This window comes from Vombatus ursinus, unplaced genomic scaffold (assembly GCF_900497805.2).
Source record: "Vombatus ursinus unplaced genomic scaffold, bare-nosed wombat genome assembly UNPS02014772.1, whole genome shotgun sequence".
Classification (NCBI taxonomy): domain Eukaryota; kingdom Metazoa; phylum Chordata; class Mammalia; order Diprotodontia; family Vombatidae; genus Vombatus; species Vombatus ursinus.
In genome coordinates, this window is record NW_020954550.1 from 11,483,380 (window position 1) to 11,507,938 (window position 24,559).

The 24,559-nt window shown below is 34.7% G+C and overlaps 1 protein-coding gene and 1 pseudogene across 2 annotated transcripts in view; both read right to left on the reverse strand.

The window, feature by feature from the left end:
* The window catches only part of RNF180 (ring finger protein 180), a 175,815-nt gene that overhangs the window by 114,606 nt on the left and 36,650 nt on the right, over positions 1-24,559 (reverse strand). The window lies entirely within an intron of this gene.
* The window catches only part of LOC114044063, a 46,565-nt pseudogene that overhangs the window by 20,318 nt on the left and 1,688 nt on the right, over positions 1-24,559 (reverse strand).

The window sequence follows — 24,559 nt, forward strand, 5'->3', positions numbered from 1 at the left end:
AACTCACCTTGAGAAAAAGCATTAAGAACCCCCAAGATAAATGAGTAGAAGAACCACAGTCAGCATAAAGGATTCCACACCATATGAGAAACTGACAGTTCTCACTGGTAGATAACTGCCAAACTATAATTATTTTAGAAAATTCAGCATTACTATAAATCTAAATATAGTTCCTTAAGAAGATGCAAATTGATGAATATCTTTCATCCTTCACATCTTTCATCCTTCACATCTTCTCCCACACAGCACTTATTAAATGCTTACTTCCTGTCAGATATGGTATAAGTGCAAGAGATACAAATATTAAAAAGAAAGTCATTGTGGGAAAACAAGATAGAAAAGGAAGCCTAAGAGTTGGCTAGGGGATAAAATACCTATTGCTGGGGTAGGGTTTTGAATAGAAACTAAGAACAGGGCTAGCCTGGGGCCCTTCACAAAAGGGTGTTCCAGGTTCATAAGGCTACAGGGATGGTTGGATATTTCAGAGCAAGGAGGCTGCAGGTGCCAAGGGAAGTTCTAAGATGAGATAGCATGGTTTGGAAGTCCACAATTCACAAACAGGACCTGGAGAGTCTTTAATTTACCTAGTATAAATCTGTCCTATTCTAGGGAAGCAGTGCAGTGCAATGGAAACAACACTGACTCTGAAGATAGTACACTGGCATTCAAATCCCAACTAAGAAGCTTACTACCTGTGTGATTTTGGGCAAATTACTTAACAGTCACTGGCCATAGGTCTTCATCTGTTTAAAAAAAGGGGGGGTGAGTGGGTGAGAAATACACTAGATTGCCTCTGAAGTTCTTTCCAGCTCTATATCTACAACCCCATGATCCCACAGATCTTTCTTTGTAAAACTGCAAAAGGAAATGAAATCTGAATGGCTTACATTTAATTAAAAAAAAACCCCACTCCACTTCACTACTTACTCTATTTGCAAATACACTACTACATACAGGATGATAGCAGCAAAAACATTTGGATATCCCTTACAGACTTTTTTGGTCAGTTTTTGTCAAAGTTTAATCTACCATAAATAAATATGGTCTCTTTCTAATAAGCTTATCGTCACATTGGTTCTAAAATAGTATAAATCACGGTGAAGTCTTTAAAATCTTGGTGAATATAGGGTAGTAATCAGTAAGTCTTTATCAGTTCTCATACTAGTATCAATCATTTCCCAGACAAATGTTACTGTTACAAACCAGATAGAGAGCATTTCTCTAGGGCAGTAGCTAAAAAAACAACTATCACCATAGTGATTTTGAAGATTGTTTTCTATTTTCTTTTCAAATGGTTCTCTCTAGGGCTGATGTATAGTTGTAGCTGTTAACATAGAAGATTTGTTTCTTGCTTATAACAATACTTCAAATTTTAAACTGAGATTTTGAATTAAGAGAAATGTTCTATACTGTCCTTTGAAAATGCTTTCGATCTTGGCTGAGATTGAATGAGAAGAATGAAAAGTACTATAGCTTTCCCCTAAAGCAACTGTAAGAAAACTTGTAAATATTTATAATGTTCTAACCTAATTAATTTCAATTTGGCACATCTACCAGTGTAGTATGGGGAAACACTACTGGACACAGAGGAATTGGATTCTATTTCTGACTAATTAATAGGTGTATAACCCTGTGAAAATTGTCTAATCTCTCTAGGTCTGTTCTGTAATCTGTAAAACAGGAAGATTGTATTTGCTAATATCCAATGCTGCTACTAGGTCTAAAATGCCATGATTTAAACCATATATTAAAGTTCACAAGGAAAGAAAACATAAAGTGAGGAAAAGAACACTAGGTTTGCAGGACATTGGGCAAAGCACTTCATTTCTCTGAGCCTCATATTCCTCCATCTAGAAAATGAAGAGGAGAGACTAGATAACCTCTGTGGAGATCTCTTCAAGCTATGATCTCTCCTCGAGCTCTAAAGCTACTGTGCTGGGAGGCAGAAGATCTGAATTTAAGCCTCAGATCTTCTAATTAGCAGTGTTAATGGGCTACTCATTTCACCTCTTGTGCTCTCCATTTCTTCATCTGTAAACATTAAGGGGTTGAACCAGATGATCAATAACATTTCTAAGATAACTGTGAACATCATTACTTTTCTTTTGCTATATACTTTATGGATCTGTAATATCATCCAATAGTGCAGCAGCAGATCATACTCCTTCAGTGGCCCACCTCTCGGAGGCCTTCAAACCTTCCATGAGTACCAGTGCAGCACTCAGGCTAGACATCTGTGTGATCCCTAGTTCTTGCTACATGACAGGCTCACTGCTTTTTCCCGGTTATACTTTTTTCTTGAATAATATCTTCCTTATGTCACTTCTTCTACACAGCTATTGTTAGTAATATGTTCCGACCTACTTTATAGATGAGTGAGAAAAAAAAAATCCTATTTGGTTTCACTGTTGCTAGAACTTTGCTCTTTCTTGCATATATTTATTGATTAAAAAAAATAACTCTGAAATACTTCATTCTTCAATCTTTTTTCATAACTTCTATTTATGAATACATATATTTTAATTTTCTGATTCACAACGATTTAAAGCTGAATGTTTTCTCAGAGTTGCATAATTTAATTTTCCAGTTCTTAATATTGGCTTTGATTCTTATGTTAAGGATCTTAAATTATGTTTTTTTTAATGATTGCAACTGAGCTTCTACATATCTAACTGTACATTTCCTCCCAAACAGAGGCTTTGCCTTTTTTAATTTCTTCAACTTAGTCACAGAAGCAAAACTAAGCAGAAAAAGGAAGACCTAAAATTTTCCCAGCTCTTCACAGGTAGAGCGGCTGCAATGAGCTAGATTCACAGTTTAGAGAACTGTGGAATTTCATGTGACTTGGGAATACTATCACAAGTGGGATGCCTTTTTGTCTAAAAAAAAAAAAGATGTACTTAGTGTGATCAAAAGCAAAGTTGTAATTAAATGTTCATTTTAATAAAAGTCTTAGACGATAAAAATGTCTTATATTTATAAAAAGTAGAAAGAAAAAAGTATCACATTCAAGCATGCTCAAAGGACCGAATAAGGTGGTCTAAGTTTTTGGATTTTCCACTGTTCACTAGTATATTATCACTATCTATCTAAAGAAATGTTTATAATGGTTGCTTATTTTATGGCATATATTTATAATCTCCAGACTATATACTAAAAGTATAATGTGTTTTAAAAAAAATCAATGAAGGAAACAACAATGTTCTTTAAAAGCTATTTCATAAAATCCCTGACCTATCAGCACAGGTGTTGCCTCTCTGTTTAAACAGGAAATGAACTAACAAAGAATGTGTATTTAATAGTTTTGATTAAAGAACTAAAAGACAAGAACTTCTAATTTCAGTAGCTGAAGCCACCTAAACAAAGGCATCACATGGCAAAGACTTCAACTGTAGGTAACATCACAGAACTTTCTAATGAGCCTGTGGAGGAAAGGTAAGTTGATTGCTGGCTAACATATCATTCTAAAGTTTGAAGTAATCAGCTAATGTGATAATAATAACTGAGTTTACATATAATGTATAATGTTTTAAAGTTTGAAGGGGCAGTTAGGTGGCACAGTGGATAAAGCGCTGGGCCTAGAGTCAGGAAGACTTATCTTTCTGAGTTCAAATTTGGCCTCAGACATTTATTAGCTATGTGACCCTGGACAAGTCACTGTATGCCTCAGTTTCCTCATCTGTAAAATGAGCTGGAGAAGAAAAGGGCAAACCACTCTAATATTTTTGCCAAGAAAAACCCAAATGCGGTCATGAAGAGTCAGACACGACTGAAACCAATTAAACAATAACACTCTCTATTACGGCCAAATTGGGACTACTTGCTGCTACTCATACATGGCCACACCTTATCACTGGTTATCCCCTGTGCCTAGAATGTATTACCTTCTCATCCTTCCTGAAATCCCAATTCCTTCAAGAGTCAGCTCAAACATATTTCCTTCAAGAGGACTATCCTTATGTCCCAGACACTAAGAACATAAGGATAAAAATGAAACAATTCTTGCCCTCTACAAGCCTAAATACTCTCAAGGGAAATAACATACATAAAAATAAATATAAAATATCTACAAAGTAAATATAAGGTAATTTCAGAGGCAGGGAAACACTAATAACTGCGGGGGATTGGAAGAAGCATCATTTAAGAGTTGACACTTGAGCTTAAACCTGAAAAAAAGCTATCGATTCCAAAAGCAGAAGTAGGAGGTATATTTTAGGCATGTTGGAAAGCCTGCACTGTGCAAAGGTAGGAAGACAGGAGATAGAATGTCATGTATAAGAAATAGCAATGCAGTCAGTCTGGCTGGAATGTAGAGTGTATGAAGGGGAATAATGTGCCTGGAAAAGCAGGCTGAAAGCAAACTGTGAAGGGCTTTTAAATGTCAAACAGAGAAGTTGGTGTTTTATCTGAGAGGCAATGGGGATCAATGGAGCTTTTTGAATAGGGGAATGACATAGTCAATGATATTGGGCTTTAGGAATATCATTCTCCAGCTATGTGGAAGACAGTTTTTTTTTGGGGGGGGGGTAGGTCAATTAGTAGGCTACTGCAAAATTCCAAGTGAGAAAAGATAAGGGACTGAATTAAGTTGAGGGTTATGACTGAAGAGAAAGAGGATGGTGCTAGAGGTGCTTAGATTATTTCATATTTATTTTCTGTGTATTTTGTATTTATTTGTCTCTGTCCATATTACTTATCCCCAGGAAAATATAAGGACTTTGTGCAGATATTGTTTTAATTTTTAACTTTATATCCCCAGCCCTCAGCAAAAGGCCTGGCACATAGTAGGTATTTAATAAATTCTTGATAAATTAATTGGAAGAATTCTATTTAAAAGCAACATTGTATGTCTCTTTTCATTTTGCAGGAATAATATAGGGACAAGACATATGACAGAAAGAACATTAAGCTATTAAGTCAGGTAACCTGAATTTTAATTTTGGTTCTGGCGCTGGTCTATAATTAAGTCACTTTATCACTTTGTGATTAAGTTTCCTCATTAATAAAATTAGGAGGTTGAACTAGAAGAGTACTAACCTTCTTTCCAATTCTAACATCCTAAGCCTGTGAATCTGTTTTTTGTTTATAAAGGACAAATGTCCAATGACACAAATTCAAATAATATTTAAATTTCAGTGTATTTCTTTTGCATTTAATCATTTAAAAGTGAATTTTCATACAGAAACAGAATTTCAGATCAAAATATAAGTGGTCTTTGAAGGTACTCAATAATCTACAATTTAAATATTTTATGCTACCATTTTAATGTGGGCTCTTAATAAATCTGAAACAAATCTATTAAACCTACCTAGATTTATTAGATTTCTATAGTGTTCTGGAATTGTCTTCCTGTTTGCCAGTGGAAAAGTTGGCATATTAATGAACACTAATGATTAAATACCCTAGAACTCCAGTGTCATTGGGATTGATCCAGAAAACCATACAAAAAAGTCCATATTATTTATAATGGCATTTTAAGACTGTCATTTCCTTATATTCATAAATCTAGTTCTTCCATTCAACAAGTATTTATCAAACACATACAATGTAAAAGGCCTTATGTTATATGCTATGGAAGATAAAAAATGAGTCCATACAGTCATGGACTTTCTAATCTTGTAGATTTCTGAATCTTGTATAGAAATATAATAAGAGGTAGGATGTGATAAATAATATGGACTGGAGACTTATAGACCCACAGAACTAGCTCTGAAAACAGCAGTACAAAAAACCTAAAGCTTAGGATAGTGCCACCTAAACCCCAAAAGCAGAGCACAACTTTAACATAAAGATAAAAATCAAGAAATAGGCTGGAAAATGAGCAAACACACAAAAGAACCTCACCATTGAAAGTTACTATGGTGACTGAGAAGATCAAAACACAAACTCAGAAGATGACAATGAAATCAAAGCAGCTATATCCAAAGCCTCAAAGAAAAATACGATTTGGTCATAAGCCCTGAAAGAGCTCAAAAAGGATTTTAAAAACCAAATAAACTAGGTCGATGAAAAATTGGGAAAGGAAATGAGTTCTTGGAATGCTATATTTTGAAGAGCAAAAGAGATGATGTTACAATCAAGGGTAACTTACCCAGCAAAGTTAAGTATAATCCTGAATGAAAAAAAAGTGGATATTTAATGAACTGAAAGACTTTCAAGTATTTGTGACAAAAGCAGCAGAATTTAAGGGAAAATTCAACATATAACATCCAGGAAAAATATAAAATAAACATTAAAAACCAATTATAAGGGACTCAATAAGGTCAAATTGTTTATTTCTTATATATGAAAATATTATGAGTACTCTTATGACTGTCATCACCATTTGGGTAGCTTGAAAGAAGGGCCTGGGCTGAGCTAAGTATGATGGGATAATTCTAAAAAATAAAACTGTAGGGAGAGATAAAAAGGAGTGATTATTCATACAAATGAGGCATAAAAGGAAAAAACTTATACAGAAGAAGGTAGGGAGGGTAGTACTGGAACCTAACTCTCATCAGGAATGAGTTAAAAAAAAGTCTAAATTCAGAAAGAAATAAGAGGGCAAGGGAATAAGTGAGGGGAGAAGGTAAGGGAGGGACTCTTAGAGGGGTAGGTATGTTAAGGAATAGAAGGGCAAGGTAGTGGATAGAAGTAAAGCAGAGGAGTGAGGAGGGATAGGATAAATAGGGTGAGAAGGATAGGGAGAAAAAAGAGAAAGAAGGAAAATATACAACAAGTAATTAGAGCTTAGAATGTAAATATGATGAATTTACCCATAAAACAGAAACAGACAGCAGATTAAAAATTTGAATTCAACAATAAGTTGCTTTCAGAAAAGACAATAAAAATGAGAGATACACACAAAGATAAAATAAAGGACAGGAATAGAATTTATTATGTAAAAAAAGCAGGGGCAGTAATCATGATCTCAGACAAAGTTAAAACTATAATAGATTTAAACAAAAGAGAAAAATAGGGAAATTACACCATGTATCAGCAATATTATTCAATATTATTTTATACCATTTAAAATAACTAGATAGCATAAACTACCTGAGAGTATACTGAGAGAAACAGGGTGAAAGGAGAGAGAGAGAGAAGGATACATAGGGGTAAAAAACCAGATGGAGGAAAACACAAAGTTAGTAATCATAACTGTGAATGTGAAGGGGACAAATTCACCCATAAAATGGAAGCAGAGAGCAAAATGGATTAGAAACCAGAATGCAACAATATGTTGTTTACAAGAAACACACCTGAAGCAGAGACACACACACAGTGTAAAGGTAAAGAACTGGAACAGAATCTATTATGCTTCAGCTAAAGTTAAAAAAAAAAAGAAAAGCAAGGGTAGCAATCATGATCTCAAACACAGCAAAAGTAAAAATAGATCTAATTAAAAGAAATTAAGAAGGAAACTACATCTTGCTAAAATGTACAATAGACAATGAAGTAATAAGAATATGAAACACATATATACCAAGTACTATAGTATCAAAATTCTTCAAGGAAAAGTTAAATGAGTCACAGGAAGAAATAGACAGTAAAACTTTCCCAGTAAGGGGCCACAGCTTTCCCCTCTCAGAACCAGATAAATTTAACCAAAAAATAAACAAGAAAGAAATTAAGGAGATGCATAGAATTTTAGAAAAGTTAGATATGACAGGTCTCTGGAGAAAACTGAATGGAAACAAAAAGGAATATACCTTTTTCTCAATGGTACATGGCATCTACACAAAAATTGACCATGTATTAAGCCCTAAAAACCTCACAACCAAATGCAGAAAAGCAGAAATATTAAATGCATCCTTTTCAGATCACAATGCAATAAAAGTTTAATTCAATAAAAGAACATCAAAAATAGGTTAAAAATTAATTGAAAACTAAATAATTTAATCTTAAAAATGAGTGGGTCAAAGGGCAAATCATAGAAACAATCAATAATTTCATTAAAGAGAATGACTACAATGAGACAACATACCAAATCCCATGGGATGCAGCCAAAGTAGTACTGAGGGGAAAATTGATATCTGTAAACACTTATATCAATAAATTAGAGAAATAGAATATCAATGAATTGGGCATGCAACAACAATAACAACAAAAACAACAAAAACCTAGAAAAAAGGACAAATTAAAAAATCCCTAATTACACACCAAATGGAAATCCTGAAAAAATCAAAGGAGAGATTAATCGAATTGAAAGTTTAAAAAAAACCCACTGAACTAATCAATAAAATGAGGAGCTGATTTTATGTGAAAAAAAATAAACAATAATAGATAAAGAATTGGTTAATTTTTTTAAAAAAAGAAAACCAAATTATTAGTATAAAAAATGAAAAAGGTGAATTCATCATCAAGAAAGTGGAAATTAAAGAAATTATGAGGAGGTATTTTGCCTAATTATATGCCTATAAATCTAAAAATCTTAGTGAAATGGATGAATATTTTCAAAAATATAAATTGCTCAGATTAACAGATGAGGAAATCAAATACTTAAACAACCTTATCTTAGAAAAATAAATCATATGATTATCTCAATAGATGCCGAAAATGCTTTTTTGACAAAATACCACATTCATTCCTATTAAAAATACTAAAGAGCATAGGAATAAATGGAGTTTTCCTTAAAATAATAAGTAGTATCTATCTAAAACCAAGAACAAGCAATATCTGTAATGGGGATAAGCTAGAAGCCTTCCCAATAAGATCAGGGGTGAAGCAAAGATGCCCATTATCACCACTGTTACTCAATATTGTATGAGAAATGCTAGCTAGAGCAATAGAAGAAGTAATAGAAATTGAAAGAATTAGAATAGGCAATAAGGAAACAAAACTGTCACTCATTGCAGATGATATAATGGTATACTTATAGAATCCGAGAGAATCAACTGAAAAACTAGTGGAAATAATCAATAACTTTAACAAAGCTGCAGGATGTAAAATAAACCCACATAAATCACCATCATTTCCATTATTACCAAAAATTTAACAGCAAGGATAGGAAGAGAAATTCCAATTTAAAATTACTCTAGACAACATAAAATGCTTGGGAATCTACCTGCCAAGAAAAATCCTTGAACTATATGAACATAATTACAAAACATTTGTCACATAAATAAAGTCAGATCTAAACAATTGGAAAAGTATTAATTTTTCATAGTGAGGCTGAGCCACTGCAATAAAAATGATAATTCTACTTAAATTAATTTACTGTGCCATACTAATAAAACTACCAAAAATTATAAGAAAATTTATCTAGAAGGTCAAGAATATCAGGGGAATCAATGAAAAAATATGAAAGAAGGTAGCTTAGCCATCCAGATCTCCAACTATATTAAAAAATGGCAGTCATTAAAACAATCTGATACTGGCTAAGAAATAGAGTGGTGGATCCATGAAATATATTAGTTACCAGTCCACAGTAGTAAATGGTCATAGTCACCTAGGGTTTGATAAACCCAAAGATCCAAGCTTTTGGGATAAGAACTCACTATTTGACAATAATTGCTGGGACAACAGAAAAGTAGTTTGGCAGGAACTAGGTATAGACCAACATCTCACACCATATAGCAAAATAAGTTCAAAATAGGTACATGATTTAGACATAAAGGGTGATACCACAAGAAAATTAGGAGAGCATGGAATAGTTTACCTGTCAGATCTATGGATAAGGGAAGTATTTATGATAAACAAGTGATCGAGAGTATAATGGGATGTAAAATGGATAATTTTGATTACATCAAATTAAAAAGGTTTTGCACAAACAAAACCAATGCTGCCAAGATTAGGAGGAAAGCAGGAAGCTGGGGGGGAGCGGCTTTTACAGCAAGTTTTTCTGATAAAGGCCTCATATCTCAAATATAGAGAGAACTGAGTGAAATTTTTAAGAATACAAATAATTTCCCAATTGTTAAATGGTCAAAGGATATGAGACAAGTTTTCAGATGAAAAAATAAAAGCTGTTTAGAGTCCTAGGAAAAAATGCTCTAAATCACTATTGATTAAAGAAATGCCAATTAAAACAACTCTGAGGTACCAGCTTACACATATCAGATTGGCTAATATGACAGAAAAGAAAACGATAAATGTTGTGGGGAAACTGGGACATTGATACACTGTTGGTAGAGTTGTGAACTGATCCAACCTTTTTGGAGAACAATTTGGAATTATGCCCAAAAGGCAACTCTCCATACCCTTTGACCCAGCAATACCACTACTCCAAGGTCATCTATTGCATACTGTATTGCAAGTCTTCTTGACTTTTGTCTTGCCTCTGGACTTTGATGACTCTGAAGAGACAGTGAGGCTGGTGAGTTTGTGCGACTCTGCCTCACTTCAATCCAATTCAAACACAAATCAAGACATCACCTTGTGATATCATTGGTCTTCTTTGAAAACAAAGGACAAACACCACCACTAGTAAGTCTATATCCCAAAGAGATTTAAAAAAAAAAAAGAGACCTGTGCACAAAAATATTTATAGCAACTCTCTTGTGGTGGCAAAGAATTGGAATTTGAGAGGAAGCCCATCAGCTGGAGAATGACCGAACAAGTTGTAGTATATGATTGTGATGGAATACTACTGTACTATAAGAAATGAAGAGCAGGATGCTTTCAGAAAAAACCTGCAAAGACTTACATGAACTGATACAGAGTAAAGTAAGCAGAACGACGACAGCATTTTACACAGTAACAGCAATACTGTATGATGTTCAACTGTGAATGACTTAGTTATTCCCAACAATACAATGATCTAACATAATTCTGAAGGACTCATCATGAAAAATACTATCCACTTCCAGAGAAGGAACTGACAGAGTCTGAATGCAGATTGAATGATACTTTTTAAAGTTTTCTTAATTTCTTTCTTTTCTTCTTTTTCTTTCCTTCCTTCTTTCTTTCTTCCTTTGTTTTTTTCACAATACGACTAACATGGAAATATATTTTGTATGACTGGATACGTATAACCTATATCAAACTGCCTGCCTTCTGAATGAGGGAGAAGTAGAAGGAGGAAGGTTGAGAACTTGGAACTCAAATTTTTTTTTAAAATGTTGAAAAATATTAAAGTAATTGGAAAAAATAACATTTTCTAAAGGTAAAAAAAAAAGTTACATGCTTCACTCACTAAGGAATGATAGAAAATTTTATTCAATTATCCTCTACCATGTAAGGAATTAAAAAAAAAGAACATGTTTACCAAAGCTATTTGCCAGTGTCAAAGAGGTTATTACTGGAAATTCTGAATATAAGAGTAATTACCAGAAGTTGGTGAGGTTCTCCAAATATTCCTATTTGTGTGTGATACAGCACAGATTGTACTGAAACCTAGAATATTCAAAGGTTTCTTCAATGAAACCAGTGACTACTCTAAAGAGATATTATCTATTAATAAATAACAAAAAATTCAATAGGAAAAAAAATCTTAGATTATGCTGCTGACAAGTTCATACATCAATCCCCACATCTTAAGACAGGCACTACAGATGGACAACAGAATTAACTAGGATCATAAATTTAGAGCTTGAAGTAATCTCGGAGGTCCTATAATCTGGCACCCTCTTTTTACAGATGAGGAAACAAGTAATTACCCAAGTAATAAGTACCTAAACTTGGATTTGAACACAAATCTTTTCACTCCGAATTTTGTATTCTTTCTATTGAGAGCAAGCTGGATTGCATTTGAGAATACAATAATCAAACACGTATTTATTATGCTATGTGCCTGGCACTGTGCTAAGGCTGAAAATATAAAGTAAAACAGTCCTTGCCTTCAAGGAGCTAACATTCTAATTACAGATTCAACATGAACATTTGTAGGTATATTATAAGGAGTGTCAAAAAAGTCATGGTGGAGTTTTAAGTTTTTATAATTGAAATAGATTTACTAACTTAAAACTCTATCTAGCAGTAGCACTTCTAGGTCTGTATCCCAAAGAGATCATATAAATGGGAAAAGGACCCACATGTACAAAAATATATATGGAACTCAAAATCTTATGGAAGCGAATGTTGAAAACTATAAATAAATAATTTATTATTAAAAACAACAACAAGAACAACAACTCTACTAAGGATTTTAGGATACCCCGTCGTATAAGACATACACAAATCACATATAAATAACTTTGGTAGAGGAGGTACTACAACTTGGAGCTCTGGACATGGCCCACAGAGGACGGAATTTAGGGATTCCAGAAATGAATGAATGTATGAAAAAAGCATCTATTAAGTGCTTATTATACACAGAATAATGTGCTAAGCACTACGGACACAAACAGAAACAAAATAGTTCCTGCTCTCAAAGGACTAAATTTTGAATAGAGACAACACATAAAGGAAGTTTCTGGTGCAAATCAGAAGGAAGCAGACATTGGCACTTAGTATATAACAGCAAAATAGATGGTAATGCATCTTCTTTAATGTAATTTCCATCAAGAAAACCATTTAAGTTTCTGATGTTGAAATATTTGTGTCAAAGACTGGTGGCAAAAATATTTTCTCCAAGTTTCCAAGAGCTATAATGACTGAGGAGGTGGGAGCTGCAGGACCTGCGATGGCAGATGCCAGGTCACATCTCCATAAAGGCTACTTTCCTAGAACAGGTTTCAGGGACCAGGTCAGAAATGGGGCCAGTAGTCCAGGAGGGGGTATTGCTATTCCCAGGGCTCTGGGGCTTACTTCATGGCGGTTGGTCCACGGTTTGTACAAATAAGGAGGGAAGTAGATTGCTTTCTTATAAGGGTTATACCCCTTTATAATATCCTCAAAGGCTGAGCTGGAAGCAAGGGCTGAGGGGCACTACAATCTCCAAGGTTCTTGGGCTTAGGGACCCGGGCTATATCAACCCAGATGTGAGAGAGGTAATGATTAAGGTGGTTTGACCTGCCTGGCATAGGCTGCCTCCCTCCAAAAGGGTTATTTCCTTGGATGATGGATACTGAGGCTAGGCTTGAAGCAGAGATGCTAGTGTAGGGGTCGATTGTTTTTCTTGGGGCTCTATTCCTTTCTCACTCCTTCCATTTTCTAGTACTCACTAAGGCCTAGTTCTCTCCTGTTGATACTGCTTCCTTAGCCACCCTTTTCAGTACTGGCTGCACTCCTTCATACTTTGCCTCACAGCAGGCAGAGGGGTGGTGGGAGAGCATTCTAGACTTGTGGGATACCCACAATAAAGGGCACAAAGACAGGAGCATCCTGTATGTAGAACAAGTAATCTAGTATGACTGGATCACTGAAAGGGGCAGTGTGTAAGTAGTCTGGAAAAACATGAAGCTAACACGGTGTAGGGCTATCAATGATTCAAAGCTGTTCCTTGCCACAATAGCTGATTTTTTTTTAACACAAGGACTTCAAAAGCGATGCTAAAAGGTTGCAAATCACAGGTTATAAAAATTTCTTTAGCATCAGAATTTAAGGTGACTGAAGGGCAATGGAATGATATATGGTGGATGTGAGTAGGCAACAGCATATTACCAATGTGAGAAGTGATAAAAAAAAGATATTACCAAAGACAAATATGAGCCAAAAAGATGTTATCAGCTACATGGTAAAAATCAGGAATTAAAGGCCTGTTTTAAATTGGTACCCTAAAATGTGAAAAGAACAGAAGAAGGTTTCCAGCATATTGGGAAGATCTCCTGTGAAAGATTTATAGAAAGATATAAAAAATCACAGGGAAGGAAAAGGTATAGAGAGGCTATGATCCCCACTGCTGGGACATCAATAAAGCCCAGTTAAATATTGAAATATTAAATATCCCTTTTGCCTTATTCTAAATTCACTGTGGAAAGAAATATGTCAGAATATACAAGTATTACTAAAGGCTGATAGAAAACCACTAAAAAGAGAAAAATCTTACTTTGTCTTTCTTGAATATATTTCTTTTTATCACAGTTCAGTCAAAAAGCTTGGGATCCAGAATGCCAGAGCCTACTAAGCTTTAAATTGCTGAGCAAATATTGAGTAGTTAAATTCTTACTGATTGACTGATGGATTAGCAATTTTAAATTTAAATATAAAGATAGTCACGAAAAAGAATTTGTGTATTTAAGGATTTTTTTTTCATTCCTCAGGCACAAAGCCCTCAACTCTGACACTATCTAAGTTATCTTAACAGAAAAAAAAAATAATATCAGAATGGACCTTGAGAAAGGGCCTAATATGTAGAGGCACCTCAAACTGAAGGAATACTTTCCCAGAATATCAAAGTACAGAGTCAATAAGTTCTATCTAATTAATTATTGCTCCTGGACTCCCAGATCAGTTCGCTGGCCAAAAACGCTTTCTGCTATCAATGCCCAGGACATTGCCTTCTTTTCTTGCACAGGCAGACTTAGTCACAGTAATATATGCATTTGTCACATCTAGACTAGATTACTGCAATGCACTAAAATTAGGTATGGCACAGAAGGCCTCAGCTGCTGCAAATAGAATAGAAAGAAGCAAACTACTATTTAATAGGCAAAATCAAAACTTTATCAACACAACGTTCCATCACATAAAATGGTTACTAATCAGTTCAAAAGCTAATAATTCAAAGTTCTAACTTCTGGCAACAATGGTTGGGCAGGGATTTAAAAATAAGGAATAAATAGAAGAAATCACAAAAGATAAGTGATTTTAAATATATGAGAAGGAAAAGTTTGTGCATGAACAAAATCAATGAAGCTGGGAAAAGGGAAACTCCATAGTAAGGGGGAATCTTTGCATCAAAAAGTTTTGATGAAGGTTTGATATTCAAAATAAAAAGAAAACTGCAAATATTGCAAATATATAAAAATCAAAAGCCATCCTCCCATGGATAAGTGGTCAAAGGATATGAACAAATATTATTATAAGAATTGAAAACTACTAACTACTGAGTTAAAGAGTACTCCAAATCACTAGTAATAAGGGAAATACAAATTAAAAACAACTTTCAGAGTTCATCTCATAACTAGCATATTAGCAAAGAAGACAAAAAATTGATAATAATCAATTTTGGAGGTGCAGAGGAATGTCAGGCACACCAATAACAATCTTGGTGGAGCTCTGAATTGGTCCAATTATTCTGGAAAGCAATATAGAATTCTACTTCAAAAGTGAGTAAATGTCCATATCTTTTAACTCAAAGATGCCAATGATATGCATACATTCTAAGAAACTAAAAAACTGAAAGGTCCCAAACATATACAAAAATATTCAATCCAGCATTTTTTTTTGTGGTAGCAAAGAACTAGAAACAAAGAAAACCCCTGAATGACTGCAGAATGGTTATTCATTCTGATCCTTTTCCAGAAAACCCTGAATGTCAAACCAGACTAAATACTGATCAAGAACTCCACTGAGAAACCAGTTACTTTTTCCATCCCAGAACTGTACAAAAAGTCAGCCAGAGTTCCAAAAGTTACAGGAAATGGGGGCCACCCATAAAGCCACAGGGTAACCTCTAAGAGTGAGGGACACATGCAGCCTGCAAAGGCATCCAGAGGTAAAATGTAGGTCATAATAGTACCTACCTCACAGGGTTGTTGTGAGGTTTGAGCGAGCTTCTATTTTCAGAATGTTCTGTAAAACTGAAAGTACTCTAAATTTTCCCTGTTGTTACATCATCAGCAGCAGAGGTTCCCAAAGTGGGTGATACTACCCTCTGGGGGACACTAGAATGTACCAGGGGAGGGGGTGGCGATAGCCTCAGGTACAATTGGGGGTGTTGAATAAAAATAAGGGAACTATAGAAGCCTAAGGAAAGAAGAAAAGATAAAATTTTGAAACTGTTCATACATGTTTCATCTGTTGTGTAACAGAGTTAAAACCATAGTGATTAAATTATTTTCCAAATAAACACACAAAATACAAGTTTTAAAAAAAAAAAAGGCACCTAGAGGTAGCAAGAGCTGAGGGCTCCCCTGAGAAATTTTGAAGACTTGTCAAAAAGCCCCAGGGTAATCAGAAAGTCCAAGGGGAGAGGCTGTGGAAACCTCAGGGGTTTACAGTAGGCAACCAGCACAGCAATACATAGCTCTGACTAGGACACCCCAGGCTGCGAAATTCCTCACACTCTGCGCTGAGATTCTTGACTTTCGTCATGCCATGGACTTGGATGACTCTGGAGGACAGAGTGAGGCTGATGACTTTGTACAACCCTGCAAGTCACTTAAATCCAATTCAAAGGCAAGTCAAGACATCGCCATGTGGTGTCATTGGTCCTCTTCGAGAACAAAGAATAAACAACAGCAGCAGCAACAACAAGAGATGGCAATGAAGATAGGGGGCTCTGAACCTCAAATGTCCCAAGAAGGTCTAACCCTATGCTGTGGAGATCAGTACAGAACCTAGGGGACCCAAGGCAAGGTCAAGCTGACTACCTCTATCCCACCCCAAATCCCAGCATGGGGCAGAACTTGCCTCTAATACAAAGCCCCTATTTAAGAACTTAAATTGGAGAGATGTATAAATCAAAGAAATCATCAGCCAGTATAAAGATTACTATAAATCTAGGAAAAAACCCCAAAGAAAAAGCAAGTAAACTCTATAACAACTGCAAGTACAGCCTCAGAGTGAAAGATGGATTTTCCAAAAGGATTACCTATCTAAAAGAAATGAAGAAATAAAAAATGAATAAAAGTTCTAGTGAAAAGAATTGAAAGGAGAATGCATAGCTTAGAAGAAAAAGTGGGAGACTTCATGCAAGACATGGACTCATTTCTCCACTATACCAGAGGGGTCAAACTAGCAGCAAAACTCCACTAGATCCTTAAAATGAATTGGAAAACATTTAACAAAATTAATTAAAATATAACACAATACAGATAATGTTAATTCATGGTTTTCTAAGTCAACATGAGGCCATAGAGCTTGTTTCTATCTGAGTTTAACACCACTGCACTACACCATGCAGCATGCCTTCTCAAAATATATCATGTAGGCAGAAAAAGAAAAAGAAAATGAGGCACACATGGTTGTTCTGGTATATAAAATAATAAAGAAAATTAAAAGTAGAACACATTGAAAGAGATAGCAGGAGTGTTATACAGCAATGAAAGGAAAAATGAATAATAAATGTTTATTGTTAAATTATAAAGATAATTTTAAAATTAAATTGATAATGATAATTCATGAAAAAAACATACAATAGTAGAGACTTCAACATTCTATTATCAAAAGATTTAAAAATAAAAATAATAATGCTATTTAGTAAGTTAGGTCTAATATATATATGGAGAAAAGTAAATGGGATAAAAAGCACACACATTTTTCAAGTACACATTGATCACAAACAAGCATAACAAATTTTTTAAAAAGCTAAAATTATACATGCTGTGTTTTCAGGCAATGATACAATAAAAACAGGATTAAATCACAGTAATATGAAGGAAAGTTATAAGACTACATGGAAAGTTGAAAACAATAAATGAAACTATAACTGGTTAAAGAAGAAATGAGAAAACTAATATCAGAATATAAAGTGGTTATTTATTTTTTTCACCACGTGGCTAGACTCACTTGCTTATAATTTTGTATATTTCTTTTTAAATGTATTTTATGCTGCTTCTCTTCTGCAATTTTGCAATAGTAATATGTTGCAGTCCCTCTATACCTACTATACACCCCTCCATTGCCACTTAGTCTTTGTTTCTGTCATTGTATGTCCCAGCATCCAGCACAAAGCTGTGAGTATTTAATAGTGTGTGGAATTTAACTGAATTTAATTTAGGTAGAACTTTAATTCCTTGTGTGGTACTCCATGACTCGTAGCACTATAGTCTCAACTGAGAGAATGCTATGAAGCATTTAAAGCTCTTTACAATATAGCTCAAATCTATCTTTCCATACTTCTTATCACAACACATTGAATTCCAGCCAAACTTGGTTACTATGCTTTCCCCCATAACGAACATCCTAGCTCCTGTCCCCATGTTTTTATACCAATGAATGGAATGCTCTCCACTCTTTCACCTTTGTCACTTGGAGTGCCTAATTCCATTAAAAGTTCAATTGAAGTGCCAGTCACTTAGTCAGTCAACAAGTATTTATTAAGCAAATAATATGTGCCAGGCACTGTTCTAAGCACTGGAGATACAAAGAAAGGCAAAAAAACCAAACCAAACCAAAACAAAAAAACACCCAAATGAGCAAAACAAAAAAACCAGGCCCTGCACTTAAGGAGTACACATTCTAATAGGGGACATAAATATGTACACACAATAGACAGTTAGATCTGTATACCTAAAAGGCTTCTCCTGATATGTGTGTGTACGTGTATGTATATACACATATACATATACAGATATATACATATATATTATTTTTTATGTTATGCATATTTTGTATTTACTTATTGTTTACTTAAATTATCTCCTTAAGGGCAAGCTGTTTTCATTTTCCTCTTTGCATGCTGCATATAACAGATGCTGCATATAACAGATGTTTAAAAAATACTTGTTGAATGACTGTGTGACTAGTAAGTTAAGACAAACTCTTGAGTAATTTCGCATCTCATTCAGGAGAGCAAAATGTCCACCAAAACAGGAGCATAAGAAGGATTTCATCAACTATAGGAAAGTCATTTTCTAGATGGACTCTACACTGAACATCTTGTATGGCAATGCCAAACACTTTTGGTATTCATACTTCCTTTTTTGTCTTACTTGATATCGGTATATTTAACAAATATATTTGGAGAAAATGAATGGTAGTTTGGCAGGAATTGGATTAGGACTCATTCCTCATACCATATACTTTAGTGAATTTCATCAGGAATAGATAATCAATTTATACATAAAAATAAGGACTATAAAAAGATGGAAGAAATGAAATAATTTTTTTTAATCTCAATTATAGAGTGTAACTTTTTCCTATTAAACAGAAGGCCTGATTAAGGACAAAAAACATGTACTTGATTACATTAAAATAAAAATATAAAGAAAGATAAAAAGAAAAATAGTAAGATTGGGAAAACTTTACAACAAATATGAGAAAGATAATGACTTTTATACTATGTAAGAAAATGTTAGATTTACCAAAATAACTCTCAGTCCCCCATGGATAAATGACCAAAGGAAATGACCAAATAGTTTTTGAAAAGGGAAAACCAAATTGTTAATAATGACTTGAAAAAATTTTCAACTTCACTAATAATCAGAGATGAAAATTAAAATTATTCTAAGACATGACCTCATAACTGTTATAGTGGCAAAAGTAATTAAAATCAACAAAACTCAATGCTGGCAGGATTGTGAGGAATCATGCATATTAACTTATTGTTGATGGAATTTCAAACTAGTAGAAACTTTCTGAAAAGCAATCCATCAACACAGAGTAAACTTACAAAAATAATCATCCCCTTTGAGTCCATAATTACATTGTGTTATATATGTGTGTATGTGTGTGTATGCATGTAGGTATATATATATACACATGTATATACACACACCTCAAATGTGTCATCAAAAGATTTTATCATTTTGTTAAGGGGCTTTCTGTTAAAAATTTTTACAACAACAATAATCTTTATAAATATCAAAACCCGGAAGAAATCTAAATGCCTGATAACAAGAAAATGGTAAAATAAATATTGTTCCTTTGATATAACATAATACTACAGTTAAGATAGGCAAGTATAAGCAATATTAAGAAATATCCACAGATCTTGAAGAAATAATGTCAAGTGAAAAAAAACAAAACAAAAAAAAACCCACTGAAACAGTATGAACTGGTGCAGAGTGAATTTAGCAGAATCAGGAAAACAAAAAAACATTTTAAAGCAAACAACTTTTGAAGACTAACTTTGATGAATACGACAACCAAGACTCCAGAGGACTGATGATAAAGCATGCTAGCTTCTCCTTGGGTGTTTTCCTCATTCTGTACCCTGAATCAATCAATCAAGCAATCCATTTATCTACATGTATATATGTACACGTATTGTATGAATGTGTATATAACCTAATCCCCCATGGATAAATGCCTTAAGGATATGACTAAACAGTTTTCAAAAGGGGAAGAAAAACCAAATTGTCAATAATTGTTAATAATTACTTGAAGGGGCAACTAGGTGGTGCAGTGGATACAGCTCTGGTCTTGAAGTCAGGAGGACATGAGTTCAAATCCAGTCTCAGACACATGACACTTACTAGCTGTGTGACCCTGGGCAAGTCACCTAACCCTGACTGCCTCACCAAAAAAAACAAAACAAACAAACAAAAAAAGCAAAAAAAAATAATTACTTGAAAATATGTTCAACTTTACTAATAATTAGAGAAGAAAATTACAATAATTCTAGGACATACCTTCACAACTTACATTGCCAAAAATAATTAAAAAGCAACACACACATATACAAACATACACACAAACATGCATATATATATGTTAGATGGATGTTTTACTTAACTATGGATGTGCTACAAGAGTTGTCCCCTCCTCCCCCCATGGAGTGAACAAAACATAAGATTTTATTAATTGAAAAAAAATTTAATTTAGAATATTTTTTAAAAGCACACACTTAAGAAAAACAAAATGGAATAGATGGGCAAAGAATCTTGATGGAAACTTAAAAGTGATCGAATAACATGACTATGACATTGTATTTGTTGAAACTGGCTTTGCTTTTAAAACATAACTAATTGGGGGCAGGGCCAAGATGGCTGAGTAAAAGCAATGACTTGCTTGAGCTCTCCCCCAAACCCTTCCAAATACCTATAAAAAAAGTCTCTAAACAAATTCTAAAATAGCAGAATCCACAAAAAGACAGAGTGAAACAAATTTCCAGCCCAAGACAACCTGGATGGTTGATAGGAAAGGTCTATTGCTTCAGGCTGGGAGAGGAGCGCAGGTCAGCATGGGCATGCAGGCAAAGACCAGGCCCCAGCCAACCTGGAGCATGCCTCAGAGGACTGAATCATGGGCAGCTGTGGTGGTTTCCAGACTTCTCAACCTATAAACACCTAAGACAACTTAGAAGGTCAGTAGGAAAAGTGTGTCAGACCACAGTGAGAGGGAAGCTGGGTCCCAGCCCCAGTCCCTGCGTGGTCCAAGGGTGGTGGCTGTTTCTGGAGCTTTTGGCCCACAGACTGAGGGGGAATTGAGTGGCTTATCAGAGAGGGATTGCAGGATTCTCTTGCTTTGCCCATGTTTGGATCTGAGTCACAGTTCTGGGTGGCGATTCTGGGGTGAGGAGGAGTGCTGGCATGGTGGAGCTTATGATGATGGTGGAGAGGGGATCCTTCTCATAGTTCCAAGGCAGAAAAGTGTGCTTGTGGTCACTCATAGACCAGAGCACAGACCAGGAAAGGAATAAACACCTTGCCCCTGATCATACCACCTTGGAAGAACTGAAAACTTACAGGTCCCTAGAAGTATCTCTGAAAACAGCTGCACAAAACCCCCGAAGCTTGAGACAGTACATTCTCCACACTGGAAGCAGACCCCTACCTTAACAAAGAATTTAAAACTCAAGTAATTGGCTGGGATCATGAGCAAACTGCGCAAAAAAGTCAGACCATAGAATCTTTCTTTGGTGACAAAGAAGATCAAAACATACAACCAGAAGAAAATAACAAAGTCAAAGCTCCTACATCCAAAGCCTCCAAAAAAAAAATATGAATCAGTCCCAGGCCATAGAAGAGCTCAAAAAGGATTCTGAGAAGCAAGGAAGAGAAGTAGAGGAAAAACTGGGAAGAGAAATGAGAGTGATGCAAGAAAATCATGAAAAACAAGTCAACAGCTTGCTAAAAGAGACTCAAAAAAAAAAAATACTGAAGAAAATAACACCTTAAAAAATAGCCTAACCCAAATGGCAAAAGAGGTCCAAAAAGCCAATGAGGAGAAGAATGCCTTAAAAAACAGACTTGGCCAGATGGAAAAGGAAGTCGAAAAGCTCACTGAAGAAAATACTTCCTTAAAAATTAGAACGGAGCAAATGGAAGCTAGTGACTTTATGAGAAATCAAGACATTGTAAAACAAAACCAAAAGAATGAAAAAAATAGAAGACAATGTGAAATATCTCACTGGAAAAACAACTGACATATAAAATAGATCCAGGAGAGATAATTTAAAAATTATTGCACTATCTGAAAGCCATGATTAAAAAAAAGAGCCTAGGTATCATCTTTCAAGAAATTATCAAGGAAAATTGCTCTGATATTCTAGAATCAGAGGTTAAAATAGAAATTGAAAGAATCCACTAATCACCTCCTGAAAGAGATCCACAAAGGAAAACTCCTGGGACTATTGTAGCTGAATTCTAGAGTTCCCAGGTCAAGGGGAAAATATTGCAAACAGCCAGAAAGAAACAATTCTAGTATTGTGGAAACACAATCAGGATAACACAGGATTTAACAGCTTCTATATTAAGGGATCGAAGGGCTTGGGATATGATATTCCAGAGGGCAAAGGAGATAGGATTACAGCCAAGAATCACCTACCCAACAAAACTGAATATAATCTTTCAGGGGAAAAAATGGCCATTCAGTGAAATACAGGACTTTCAAGCATTCTTGATGAAAAGACCTGAGCTGAATAGAAAATTTGACTTTCAAATACAAGACTCGAGTGGAACATGAAGAGGTAAACAGGAAAGAGAAAATCATAAGAGACTTATTAAGGTTGAACTGTTTACATTCCTGCATGGAAAGATGATATTTGTAACTCATGAGACCTTTCTTAGTATTGGGGTAGTTGGAGGGGAAAAAAAAGTATATGTATAGATGGATTGATTGATAGAAGGCACAGGGTAGGTGAAGATGAAGGGGTGATAACTGGAGAATAAAATTAAGCGGTGAGAGAAGATTATACTGGGAAGAGAAGGGAAGAGGTAGAATGGGGTAAATTATCTCACATAAAACAGACAAGAAACAGCTTTTACAGTGGAGGGGAAGTAGGGGAAGATGAGAGGGAATGAGTGAATCTTATTCTCATCAGATTTGGTTTAAGGAGGGAATAACATACACACTCAGTTGGGTATGGAAAGCTATCTTACCCCACAGGAAAATAGGGTAGAAGGGGCTAAGGGAGCAGGGGGGATGATAGAGGGGAGGACAGACTGGGGGAAGGGGTAATCAGAAGTAAACTGTTCTGAGGAGGCACAGGGTCAAAAGTGAGAATAGAATAAACGGGGGGGCAGGATAGGATGAAGGGAAATATACTTAGTTTTCCACAGCATGACTACAATGGAAGTGTTCTGCATGACTACGCAAGTATAATCTGAAAATAGTATATAACTAATTGTAGGGTGAGTTTAACCAGCTTATTGATGTTTAATATTAAGTTAACAATTATTAAGTCAATATCAAGTTAATAATAAATCATTATAAAGGAAATATGTATGTACACATACATACACACACATACTTTTTATAAAAATACTTCTACAAGTGATAAAGAAATAATCTGTTTATGTGGCATTCAACACCCTTATGAGACTAACAATTAAGGAGGGTGTGGTTCATGGAGATTTGTTCTAATCTAATCTAAAGTGTTCTAATCTAGTTTCTGCTAAAGGCACATATAGGCATTATGAAAATATGAAATGTCATACTGTATGTTGAACATGAAAGCTCATCATTTCTTTTATTTGGAATGTAGGAGCTATTTCTAGTCTCAAGAGAACCATACCTTACATACAAAATACAAAACTGATAGCACCAAATAAAACATTCACTTAAAAATAATTTATCTGAACCATTAGCACAAGGTAGTAGTTGGATATTTTTCCCCTTCTAACAAGTATATAATAAATCTCCCTGAAAAAATAGATAAGCAAAAAATGCTGACAGATTTTTGGCAGACCAACACAGCATCAAATAACACTATGATTCTTACAGCCCTTACTCATTAGACACAAATACTGTTGCTATTTTGAGCTAAAAGAGCTAAAGATACACTGTCACACTTTCCCCTCATAAGTTGGCTGCTCTTTGACGAAAATCAACAATTTTCATTATTTGGTGCCCCCTGGTGTTCAAAATAGTATTTTTTGAAAAGTATAAATACTTTACATGTCCCCAAAGCATAAATGTTGAGAAAGATCAGTGAAGAAAATCTTGTGCTACAGAAAAAATCATGGCATCAATGAATTTTACTTTATTAAAATATATTTATATATTAAAATATTATATGATATATATAGCATTTATAAATAATATATAAATGTTTATATATAATACACACACACACATATATATATGTATATTTAAAAGTATATATAAGATCATAAACTTAGAACCAGAAGAAATCGTAGAGGACACTTTTTATAACCCTCTCATTTTACACTTTAAGAAATTGTGGCCCAGAGAGGTTAAAAATATAAGATTGTAGAGATAAATAGATGAGAGACAGAGTATTTATTAAGCACTGATGATGTGCCAGGTGCTTTGGTAAGTGTTGGGAATACAAATACAAACAACCCACACAATCTTGACTCTCTAGTAGTTCGTGTTTTAATTGGGGGAAGACAATAAATAAATTGGGAGAGCTGGAAAAGGTACTGATCATGGAAAGGGTAAGAGGAGGGAAAGTCTAGGAAGTGATTTCAGTACCAAGTGAAGCATGGGGGGCAGGGATGAATCAAGAGAGTGGGGACTCAGGCCA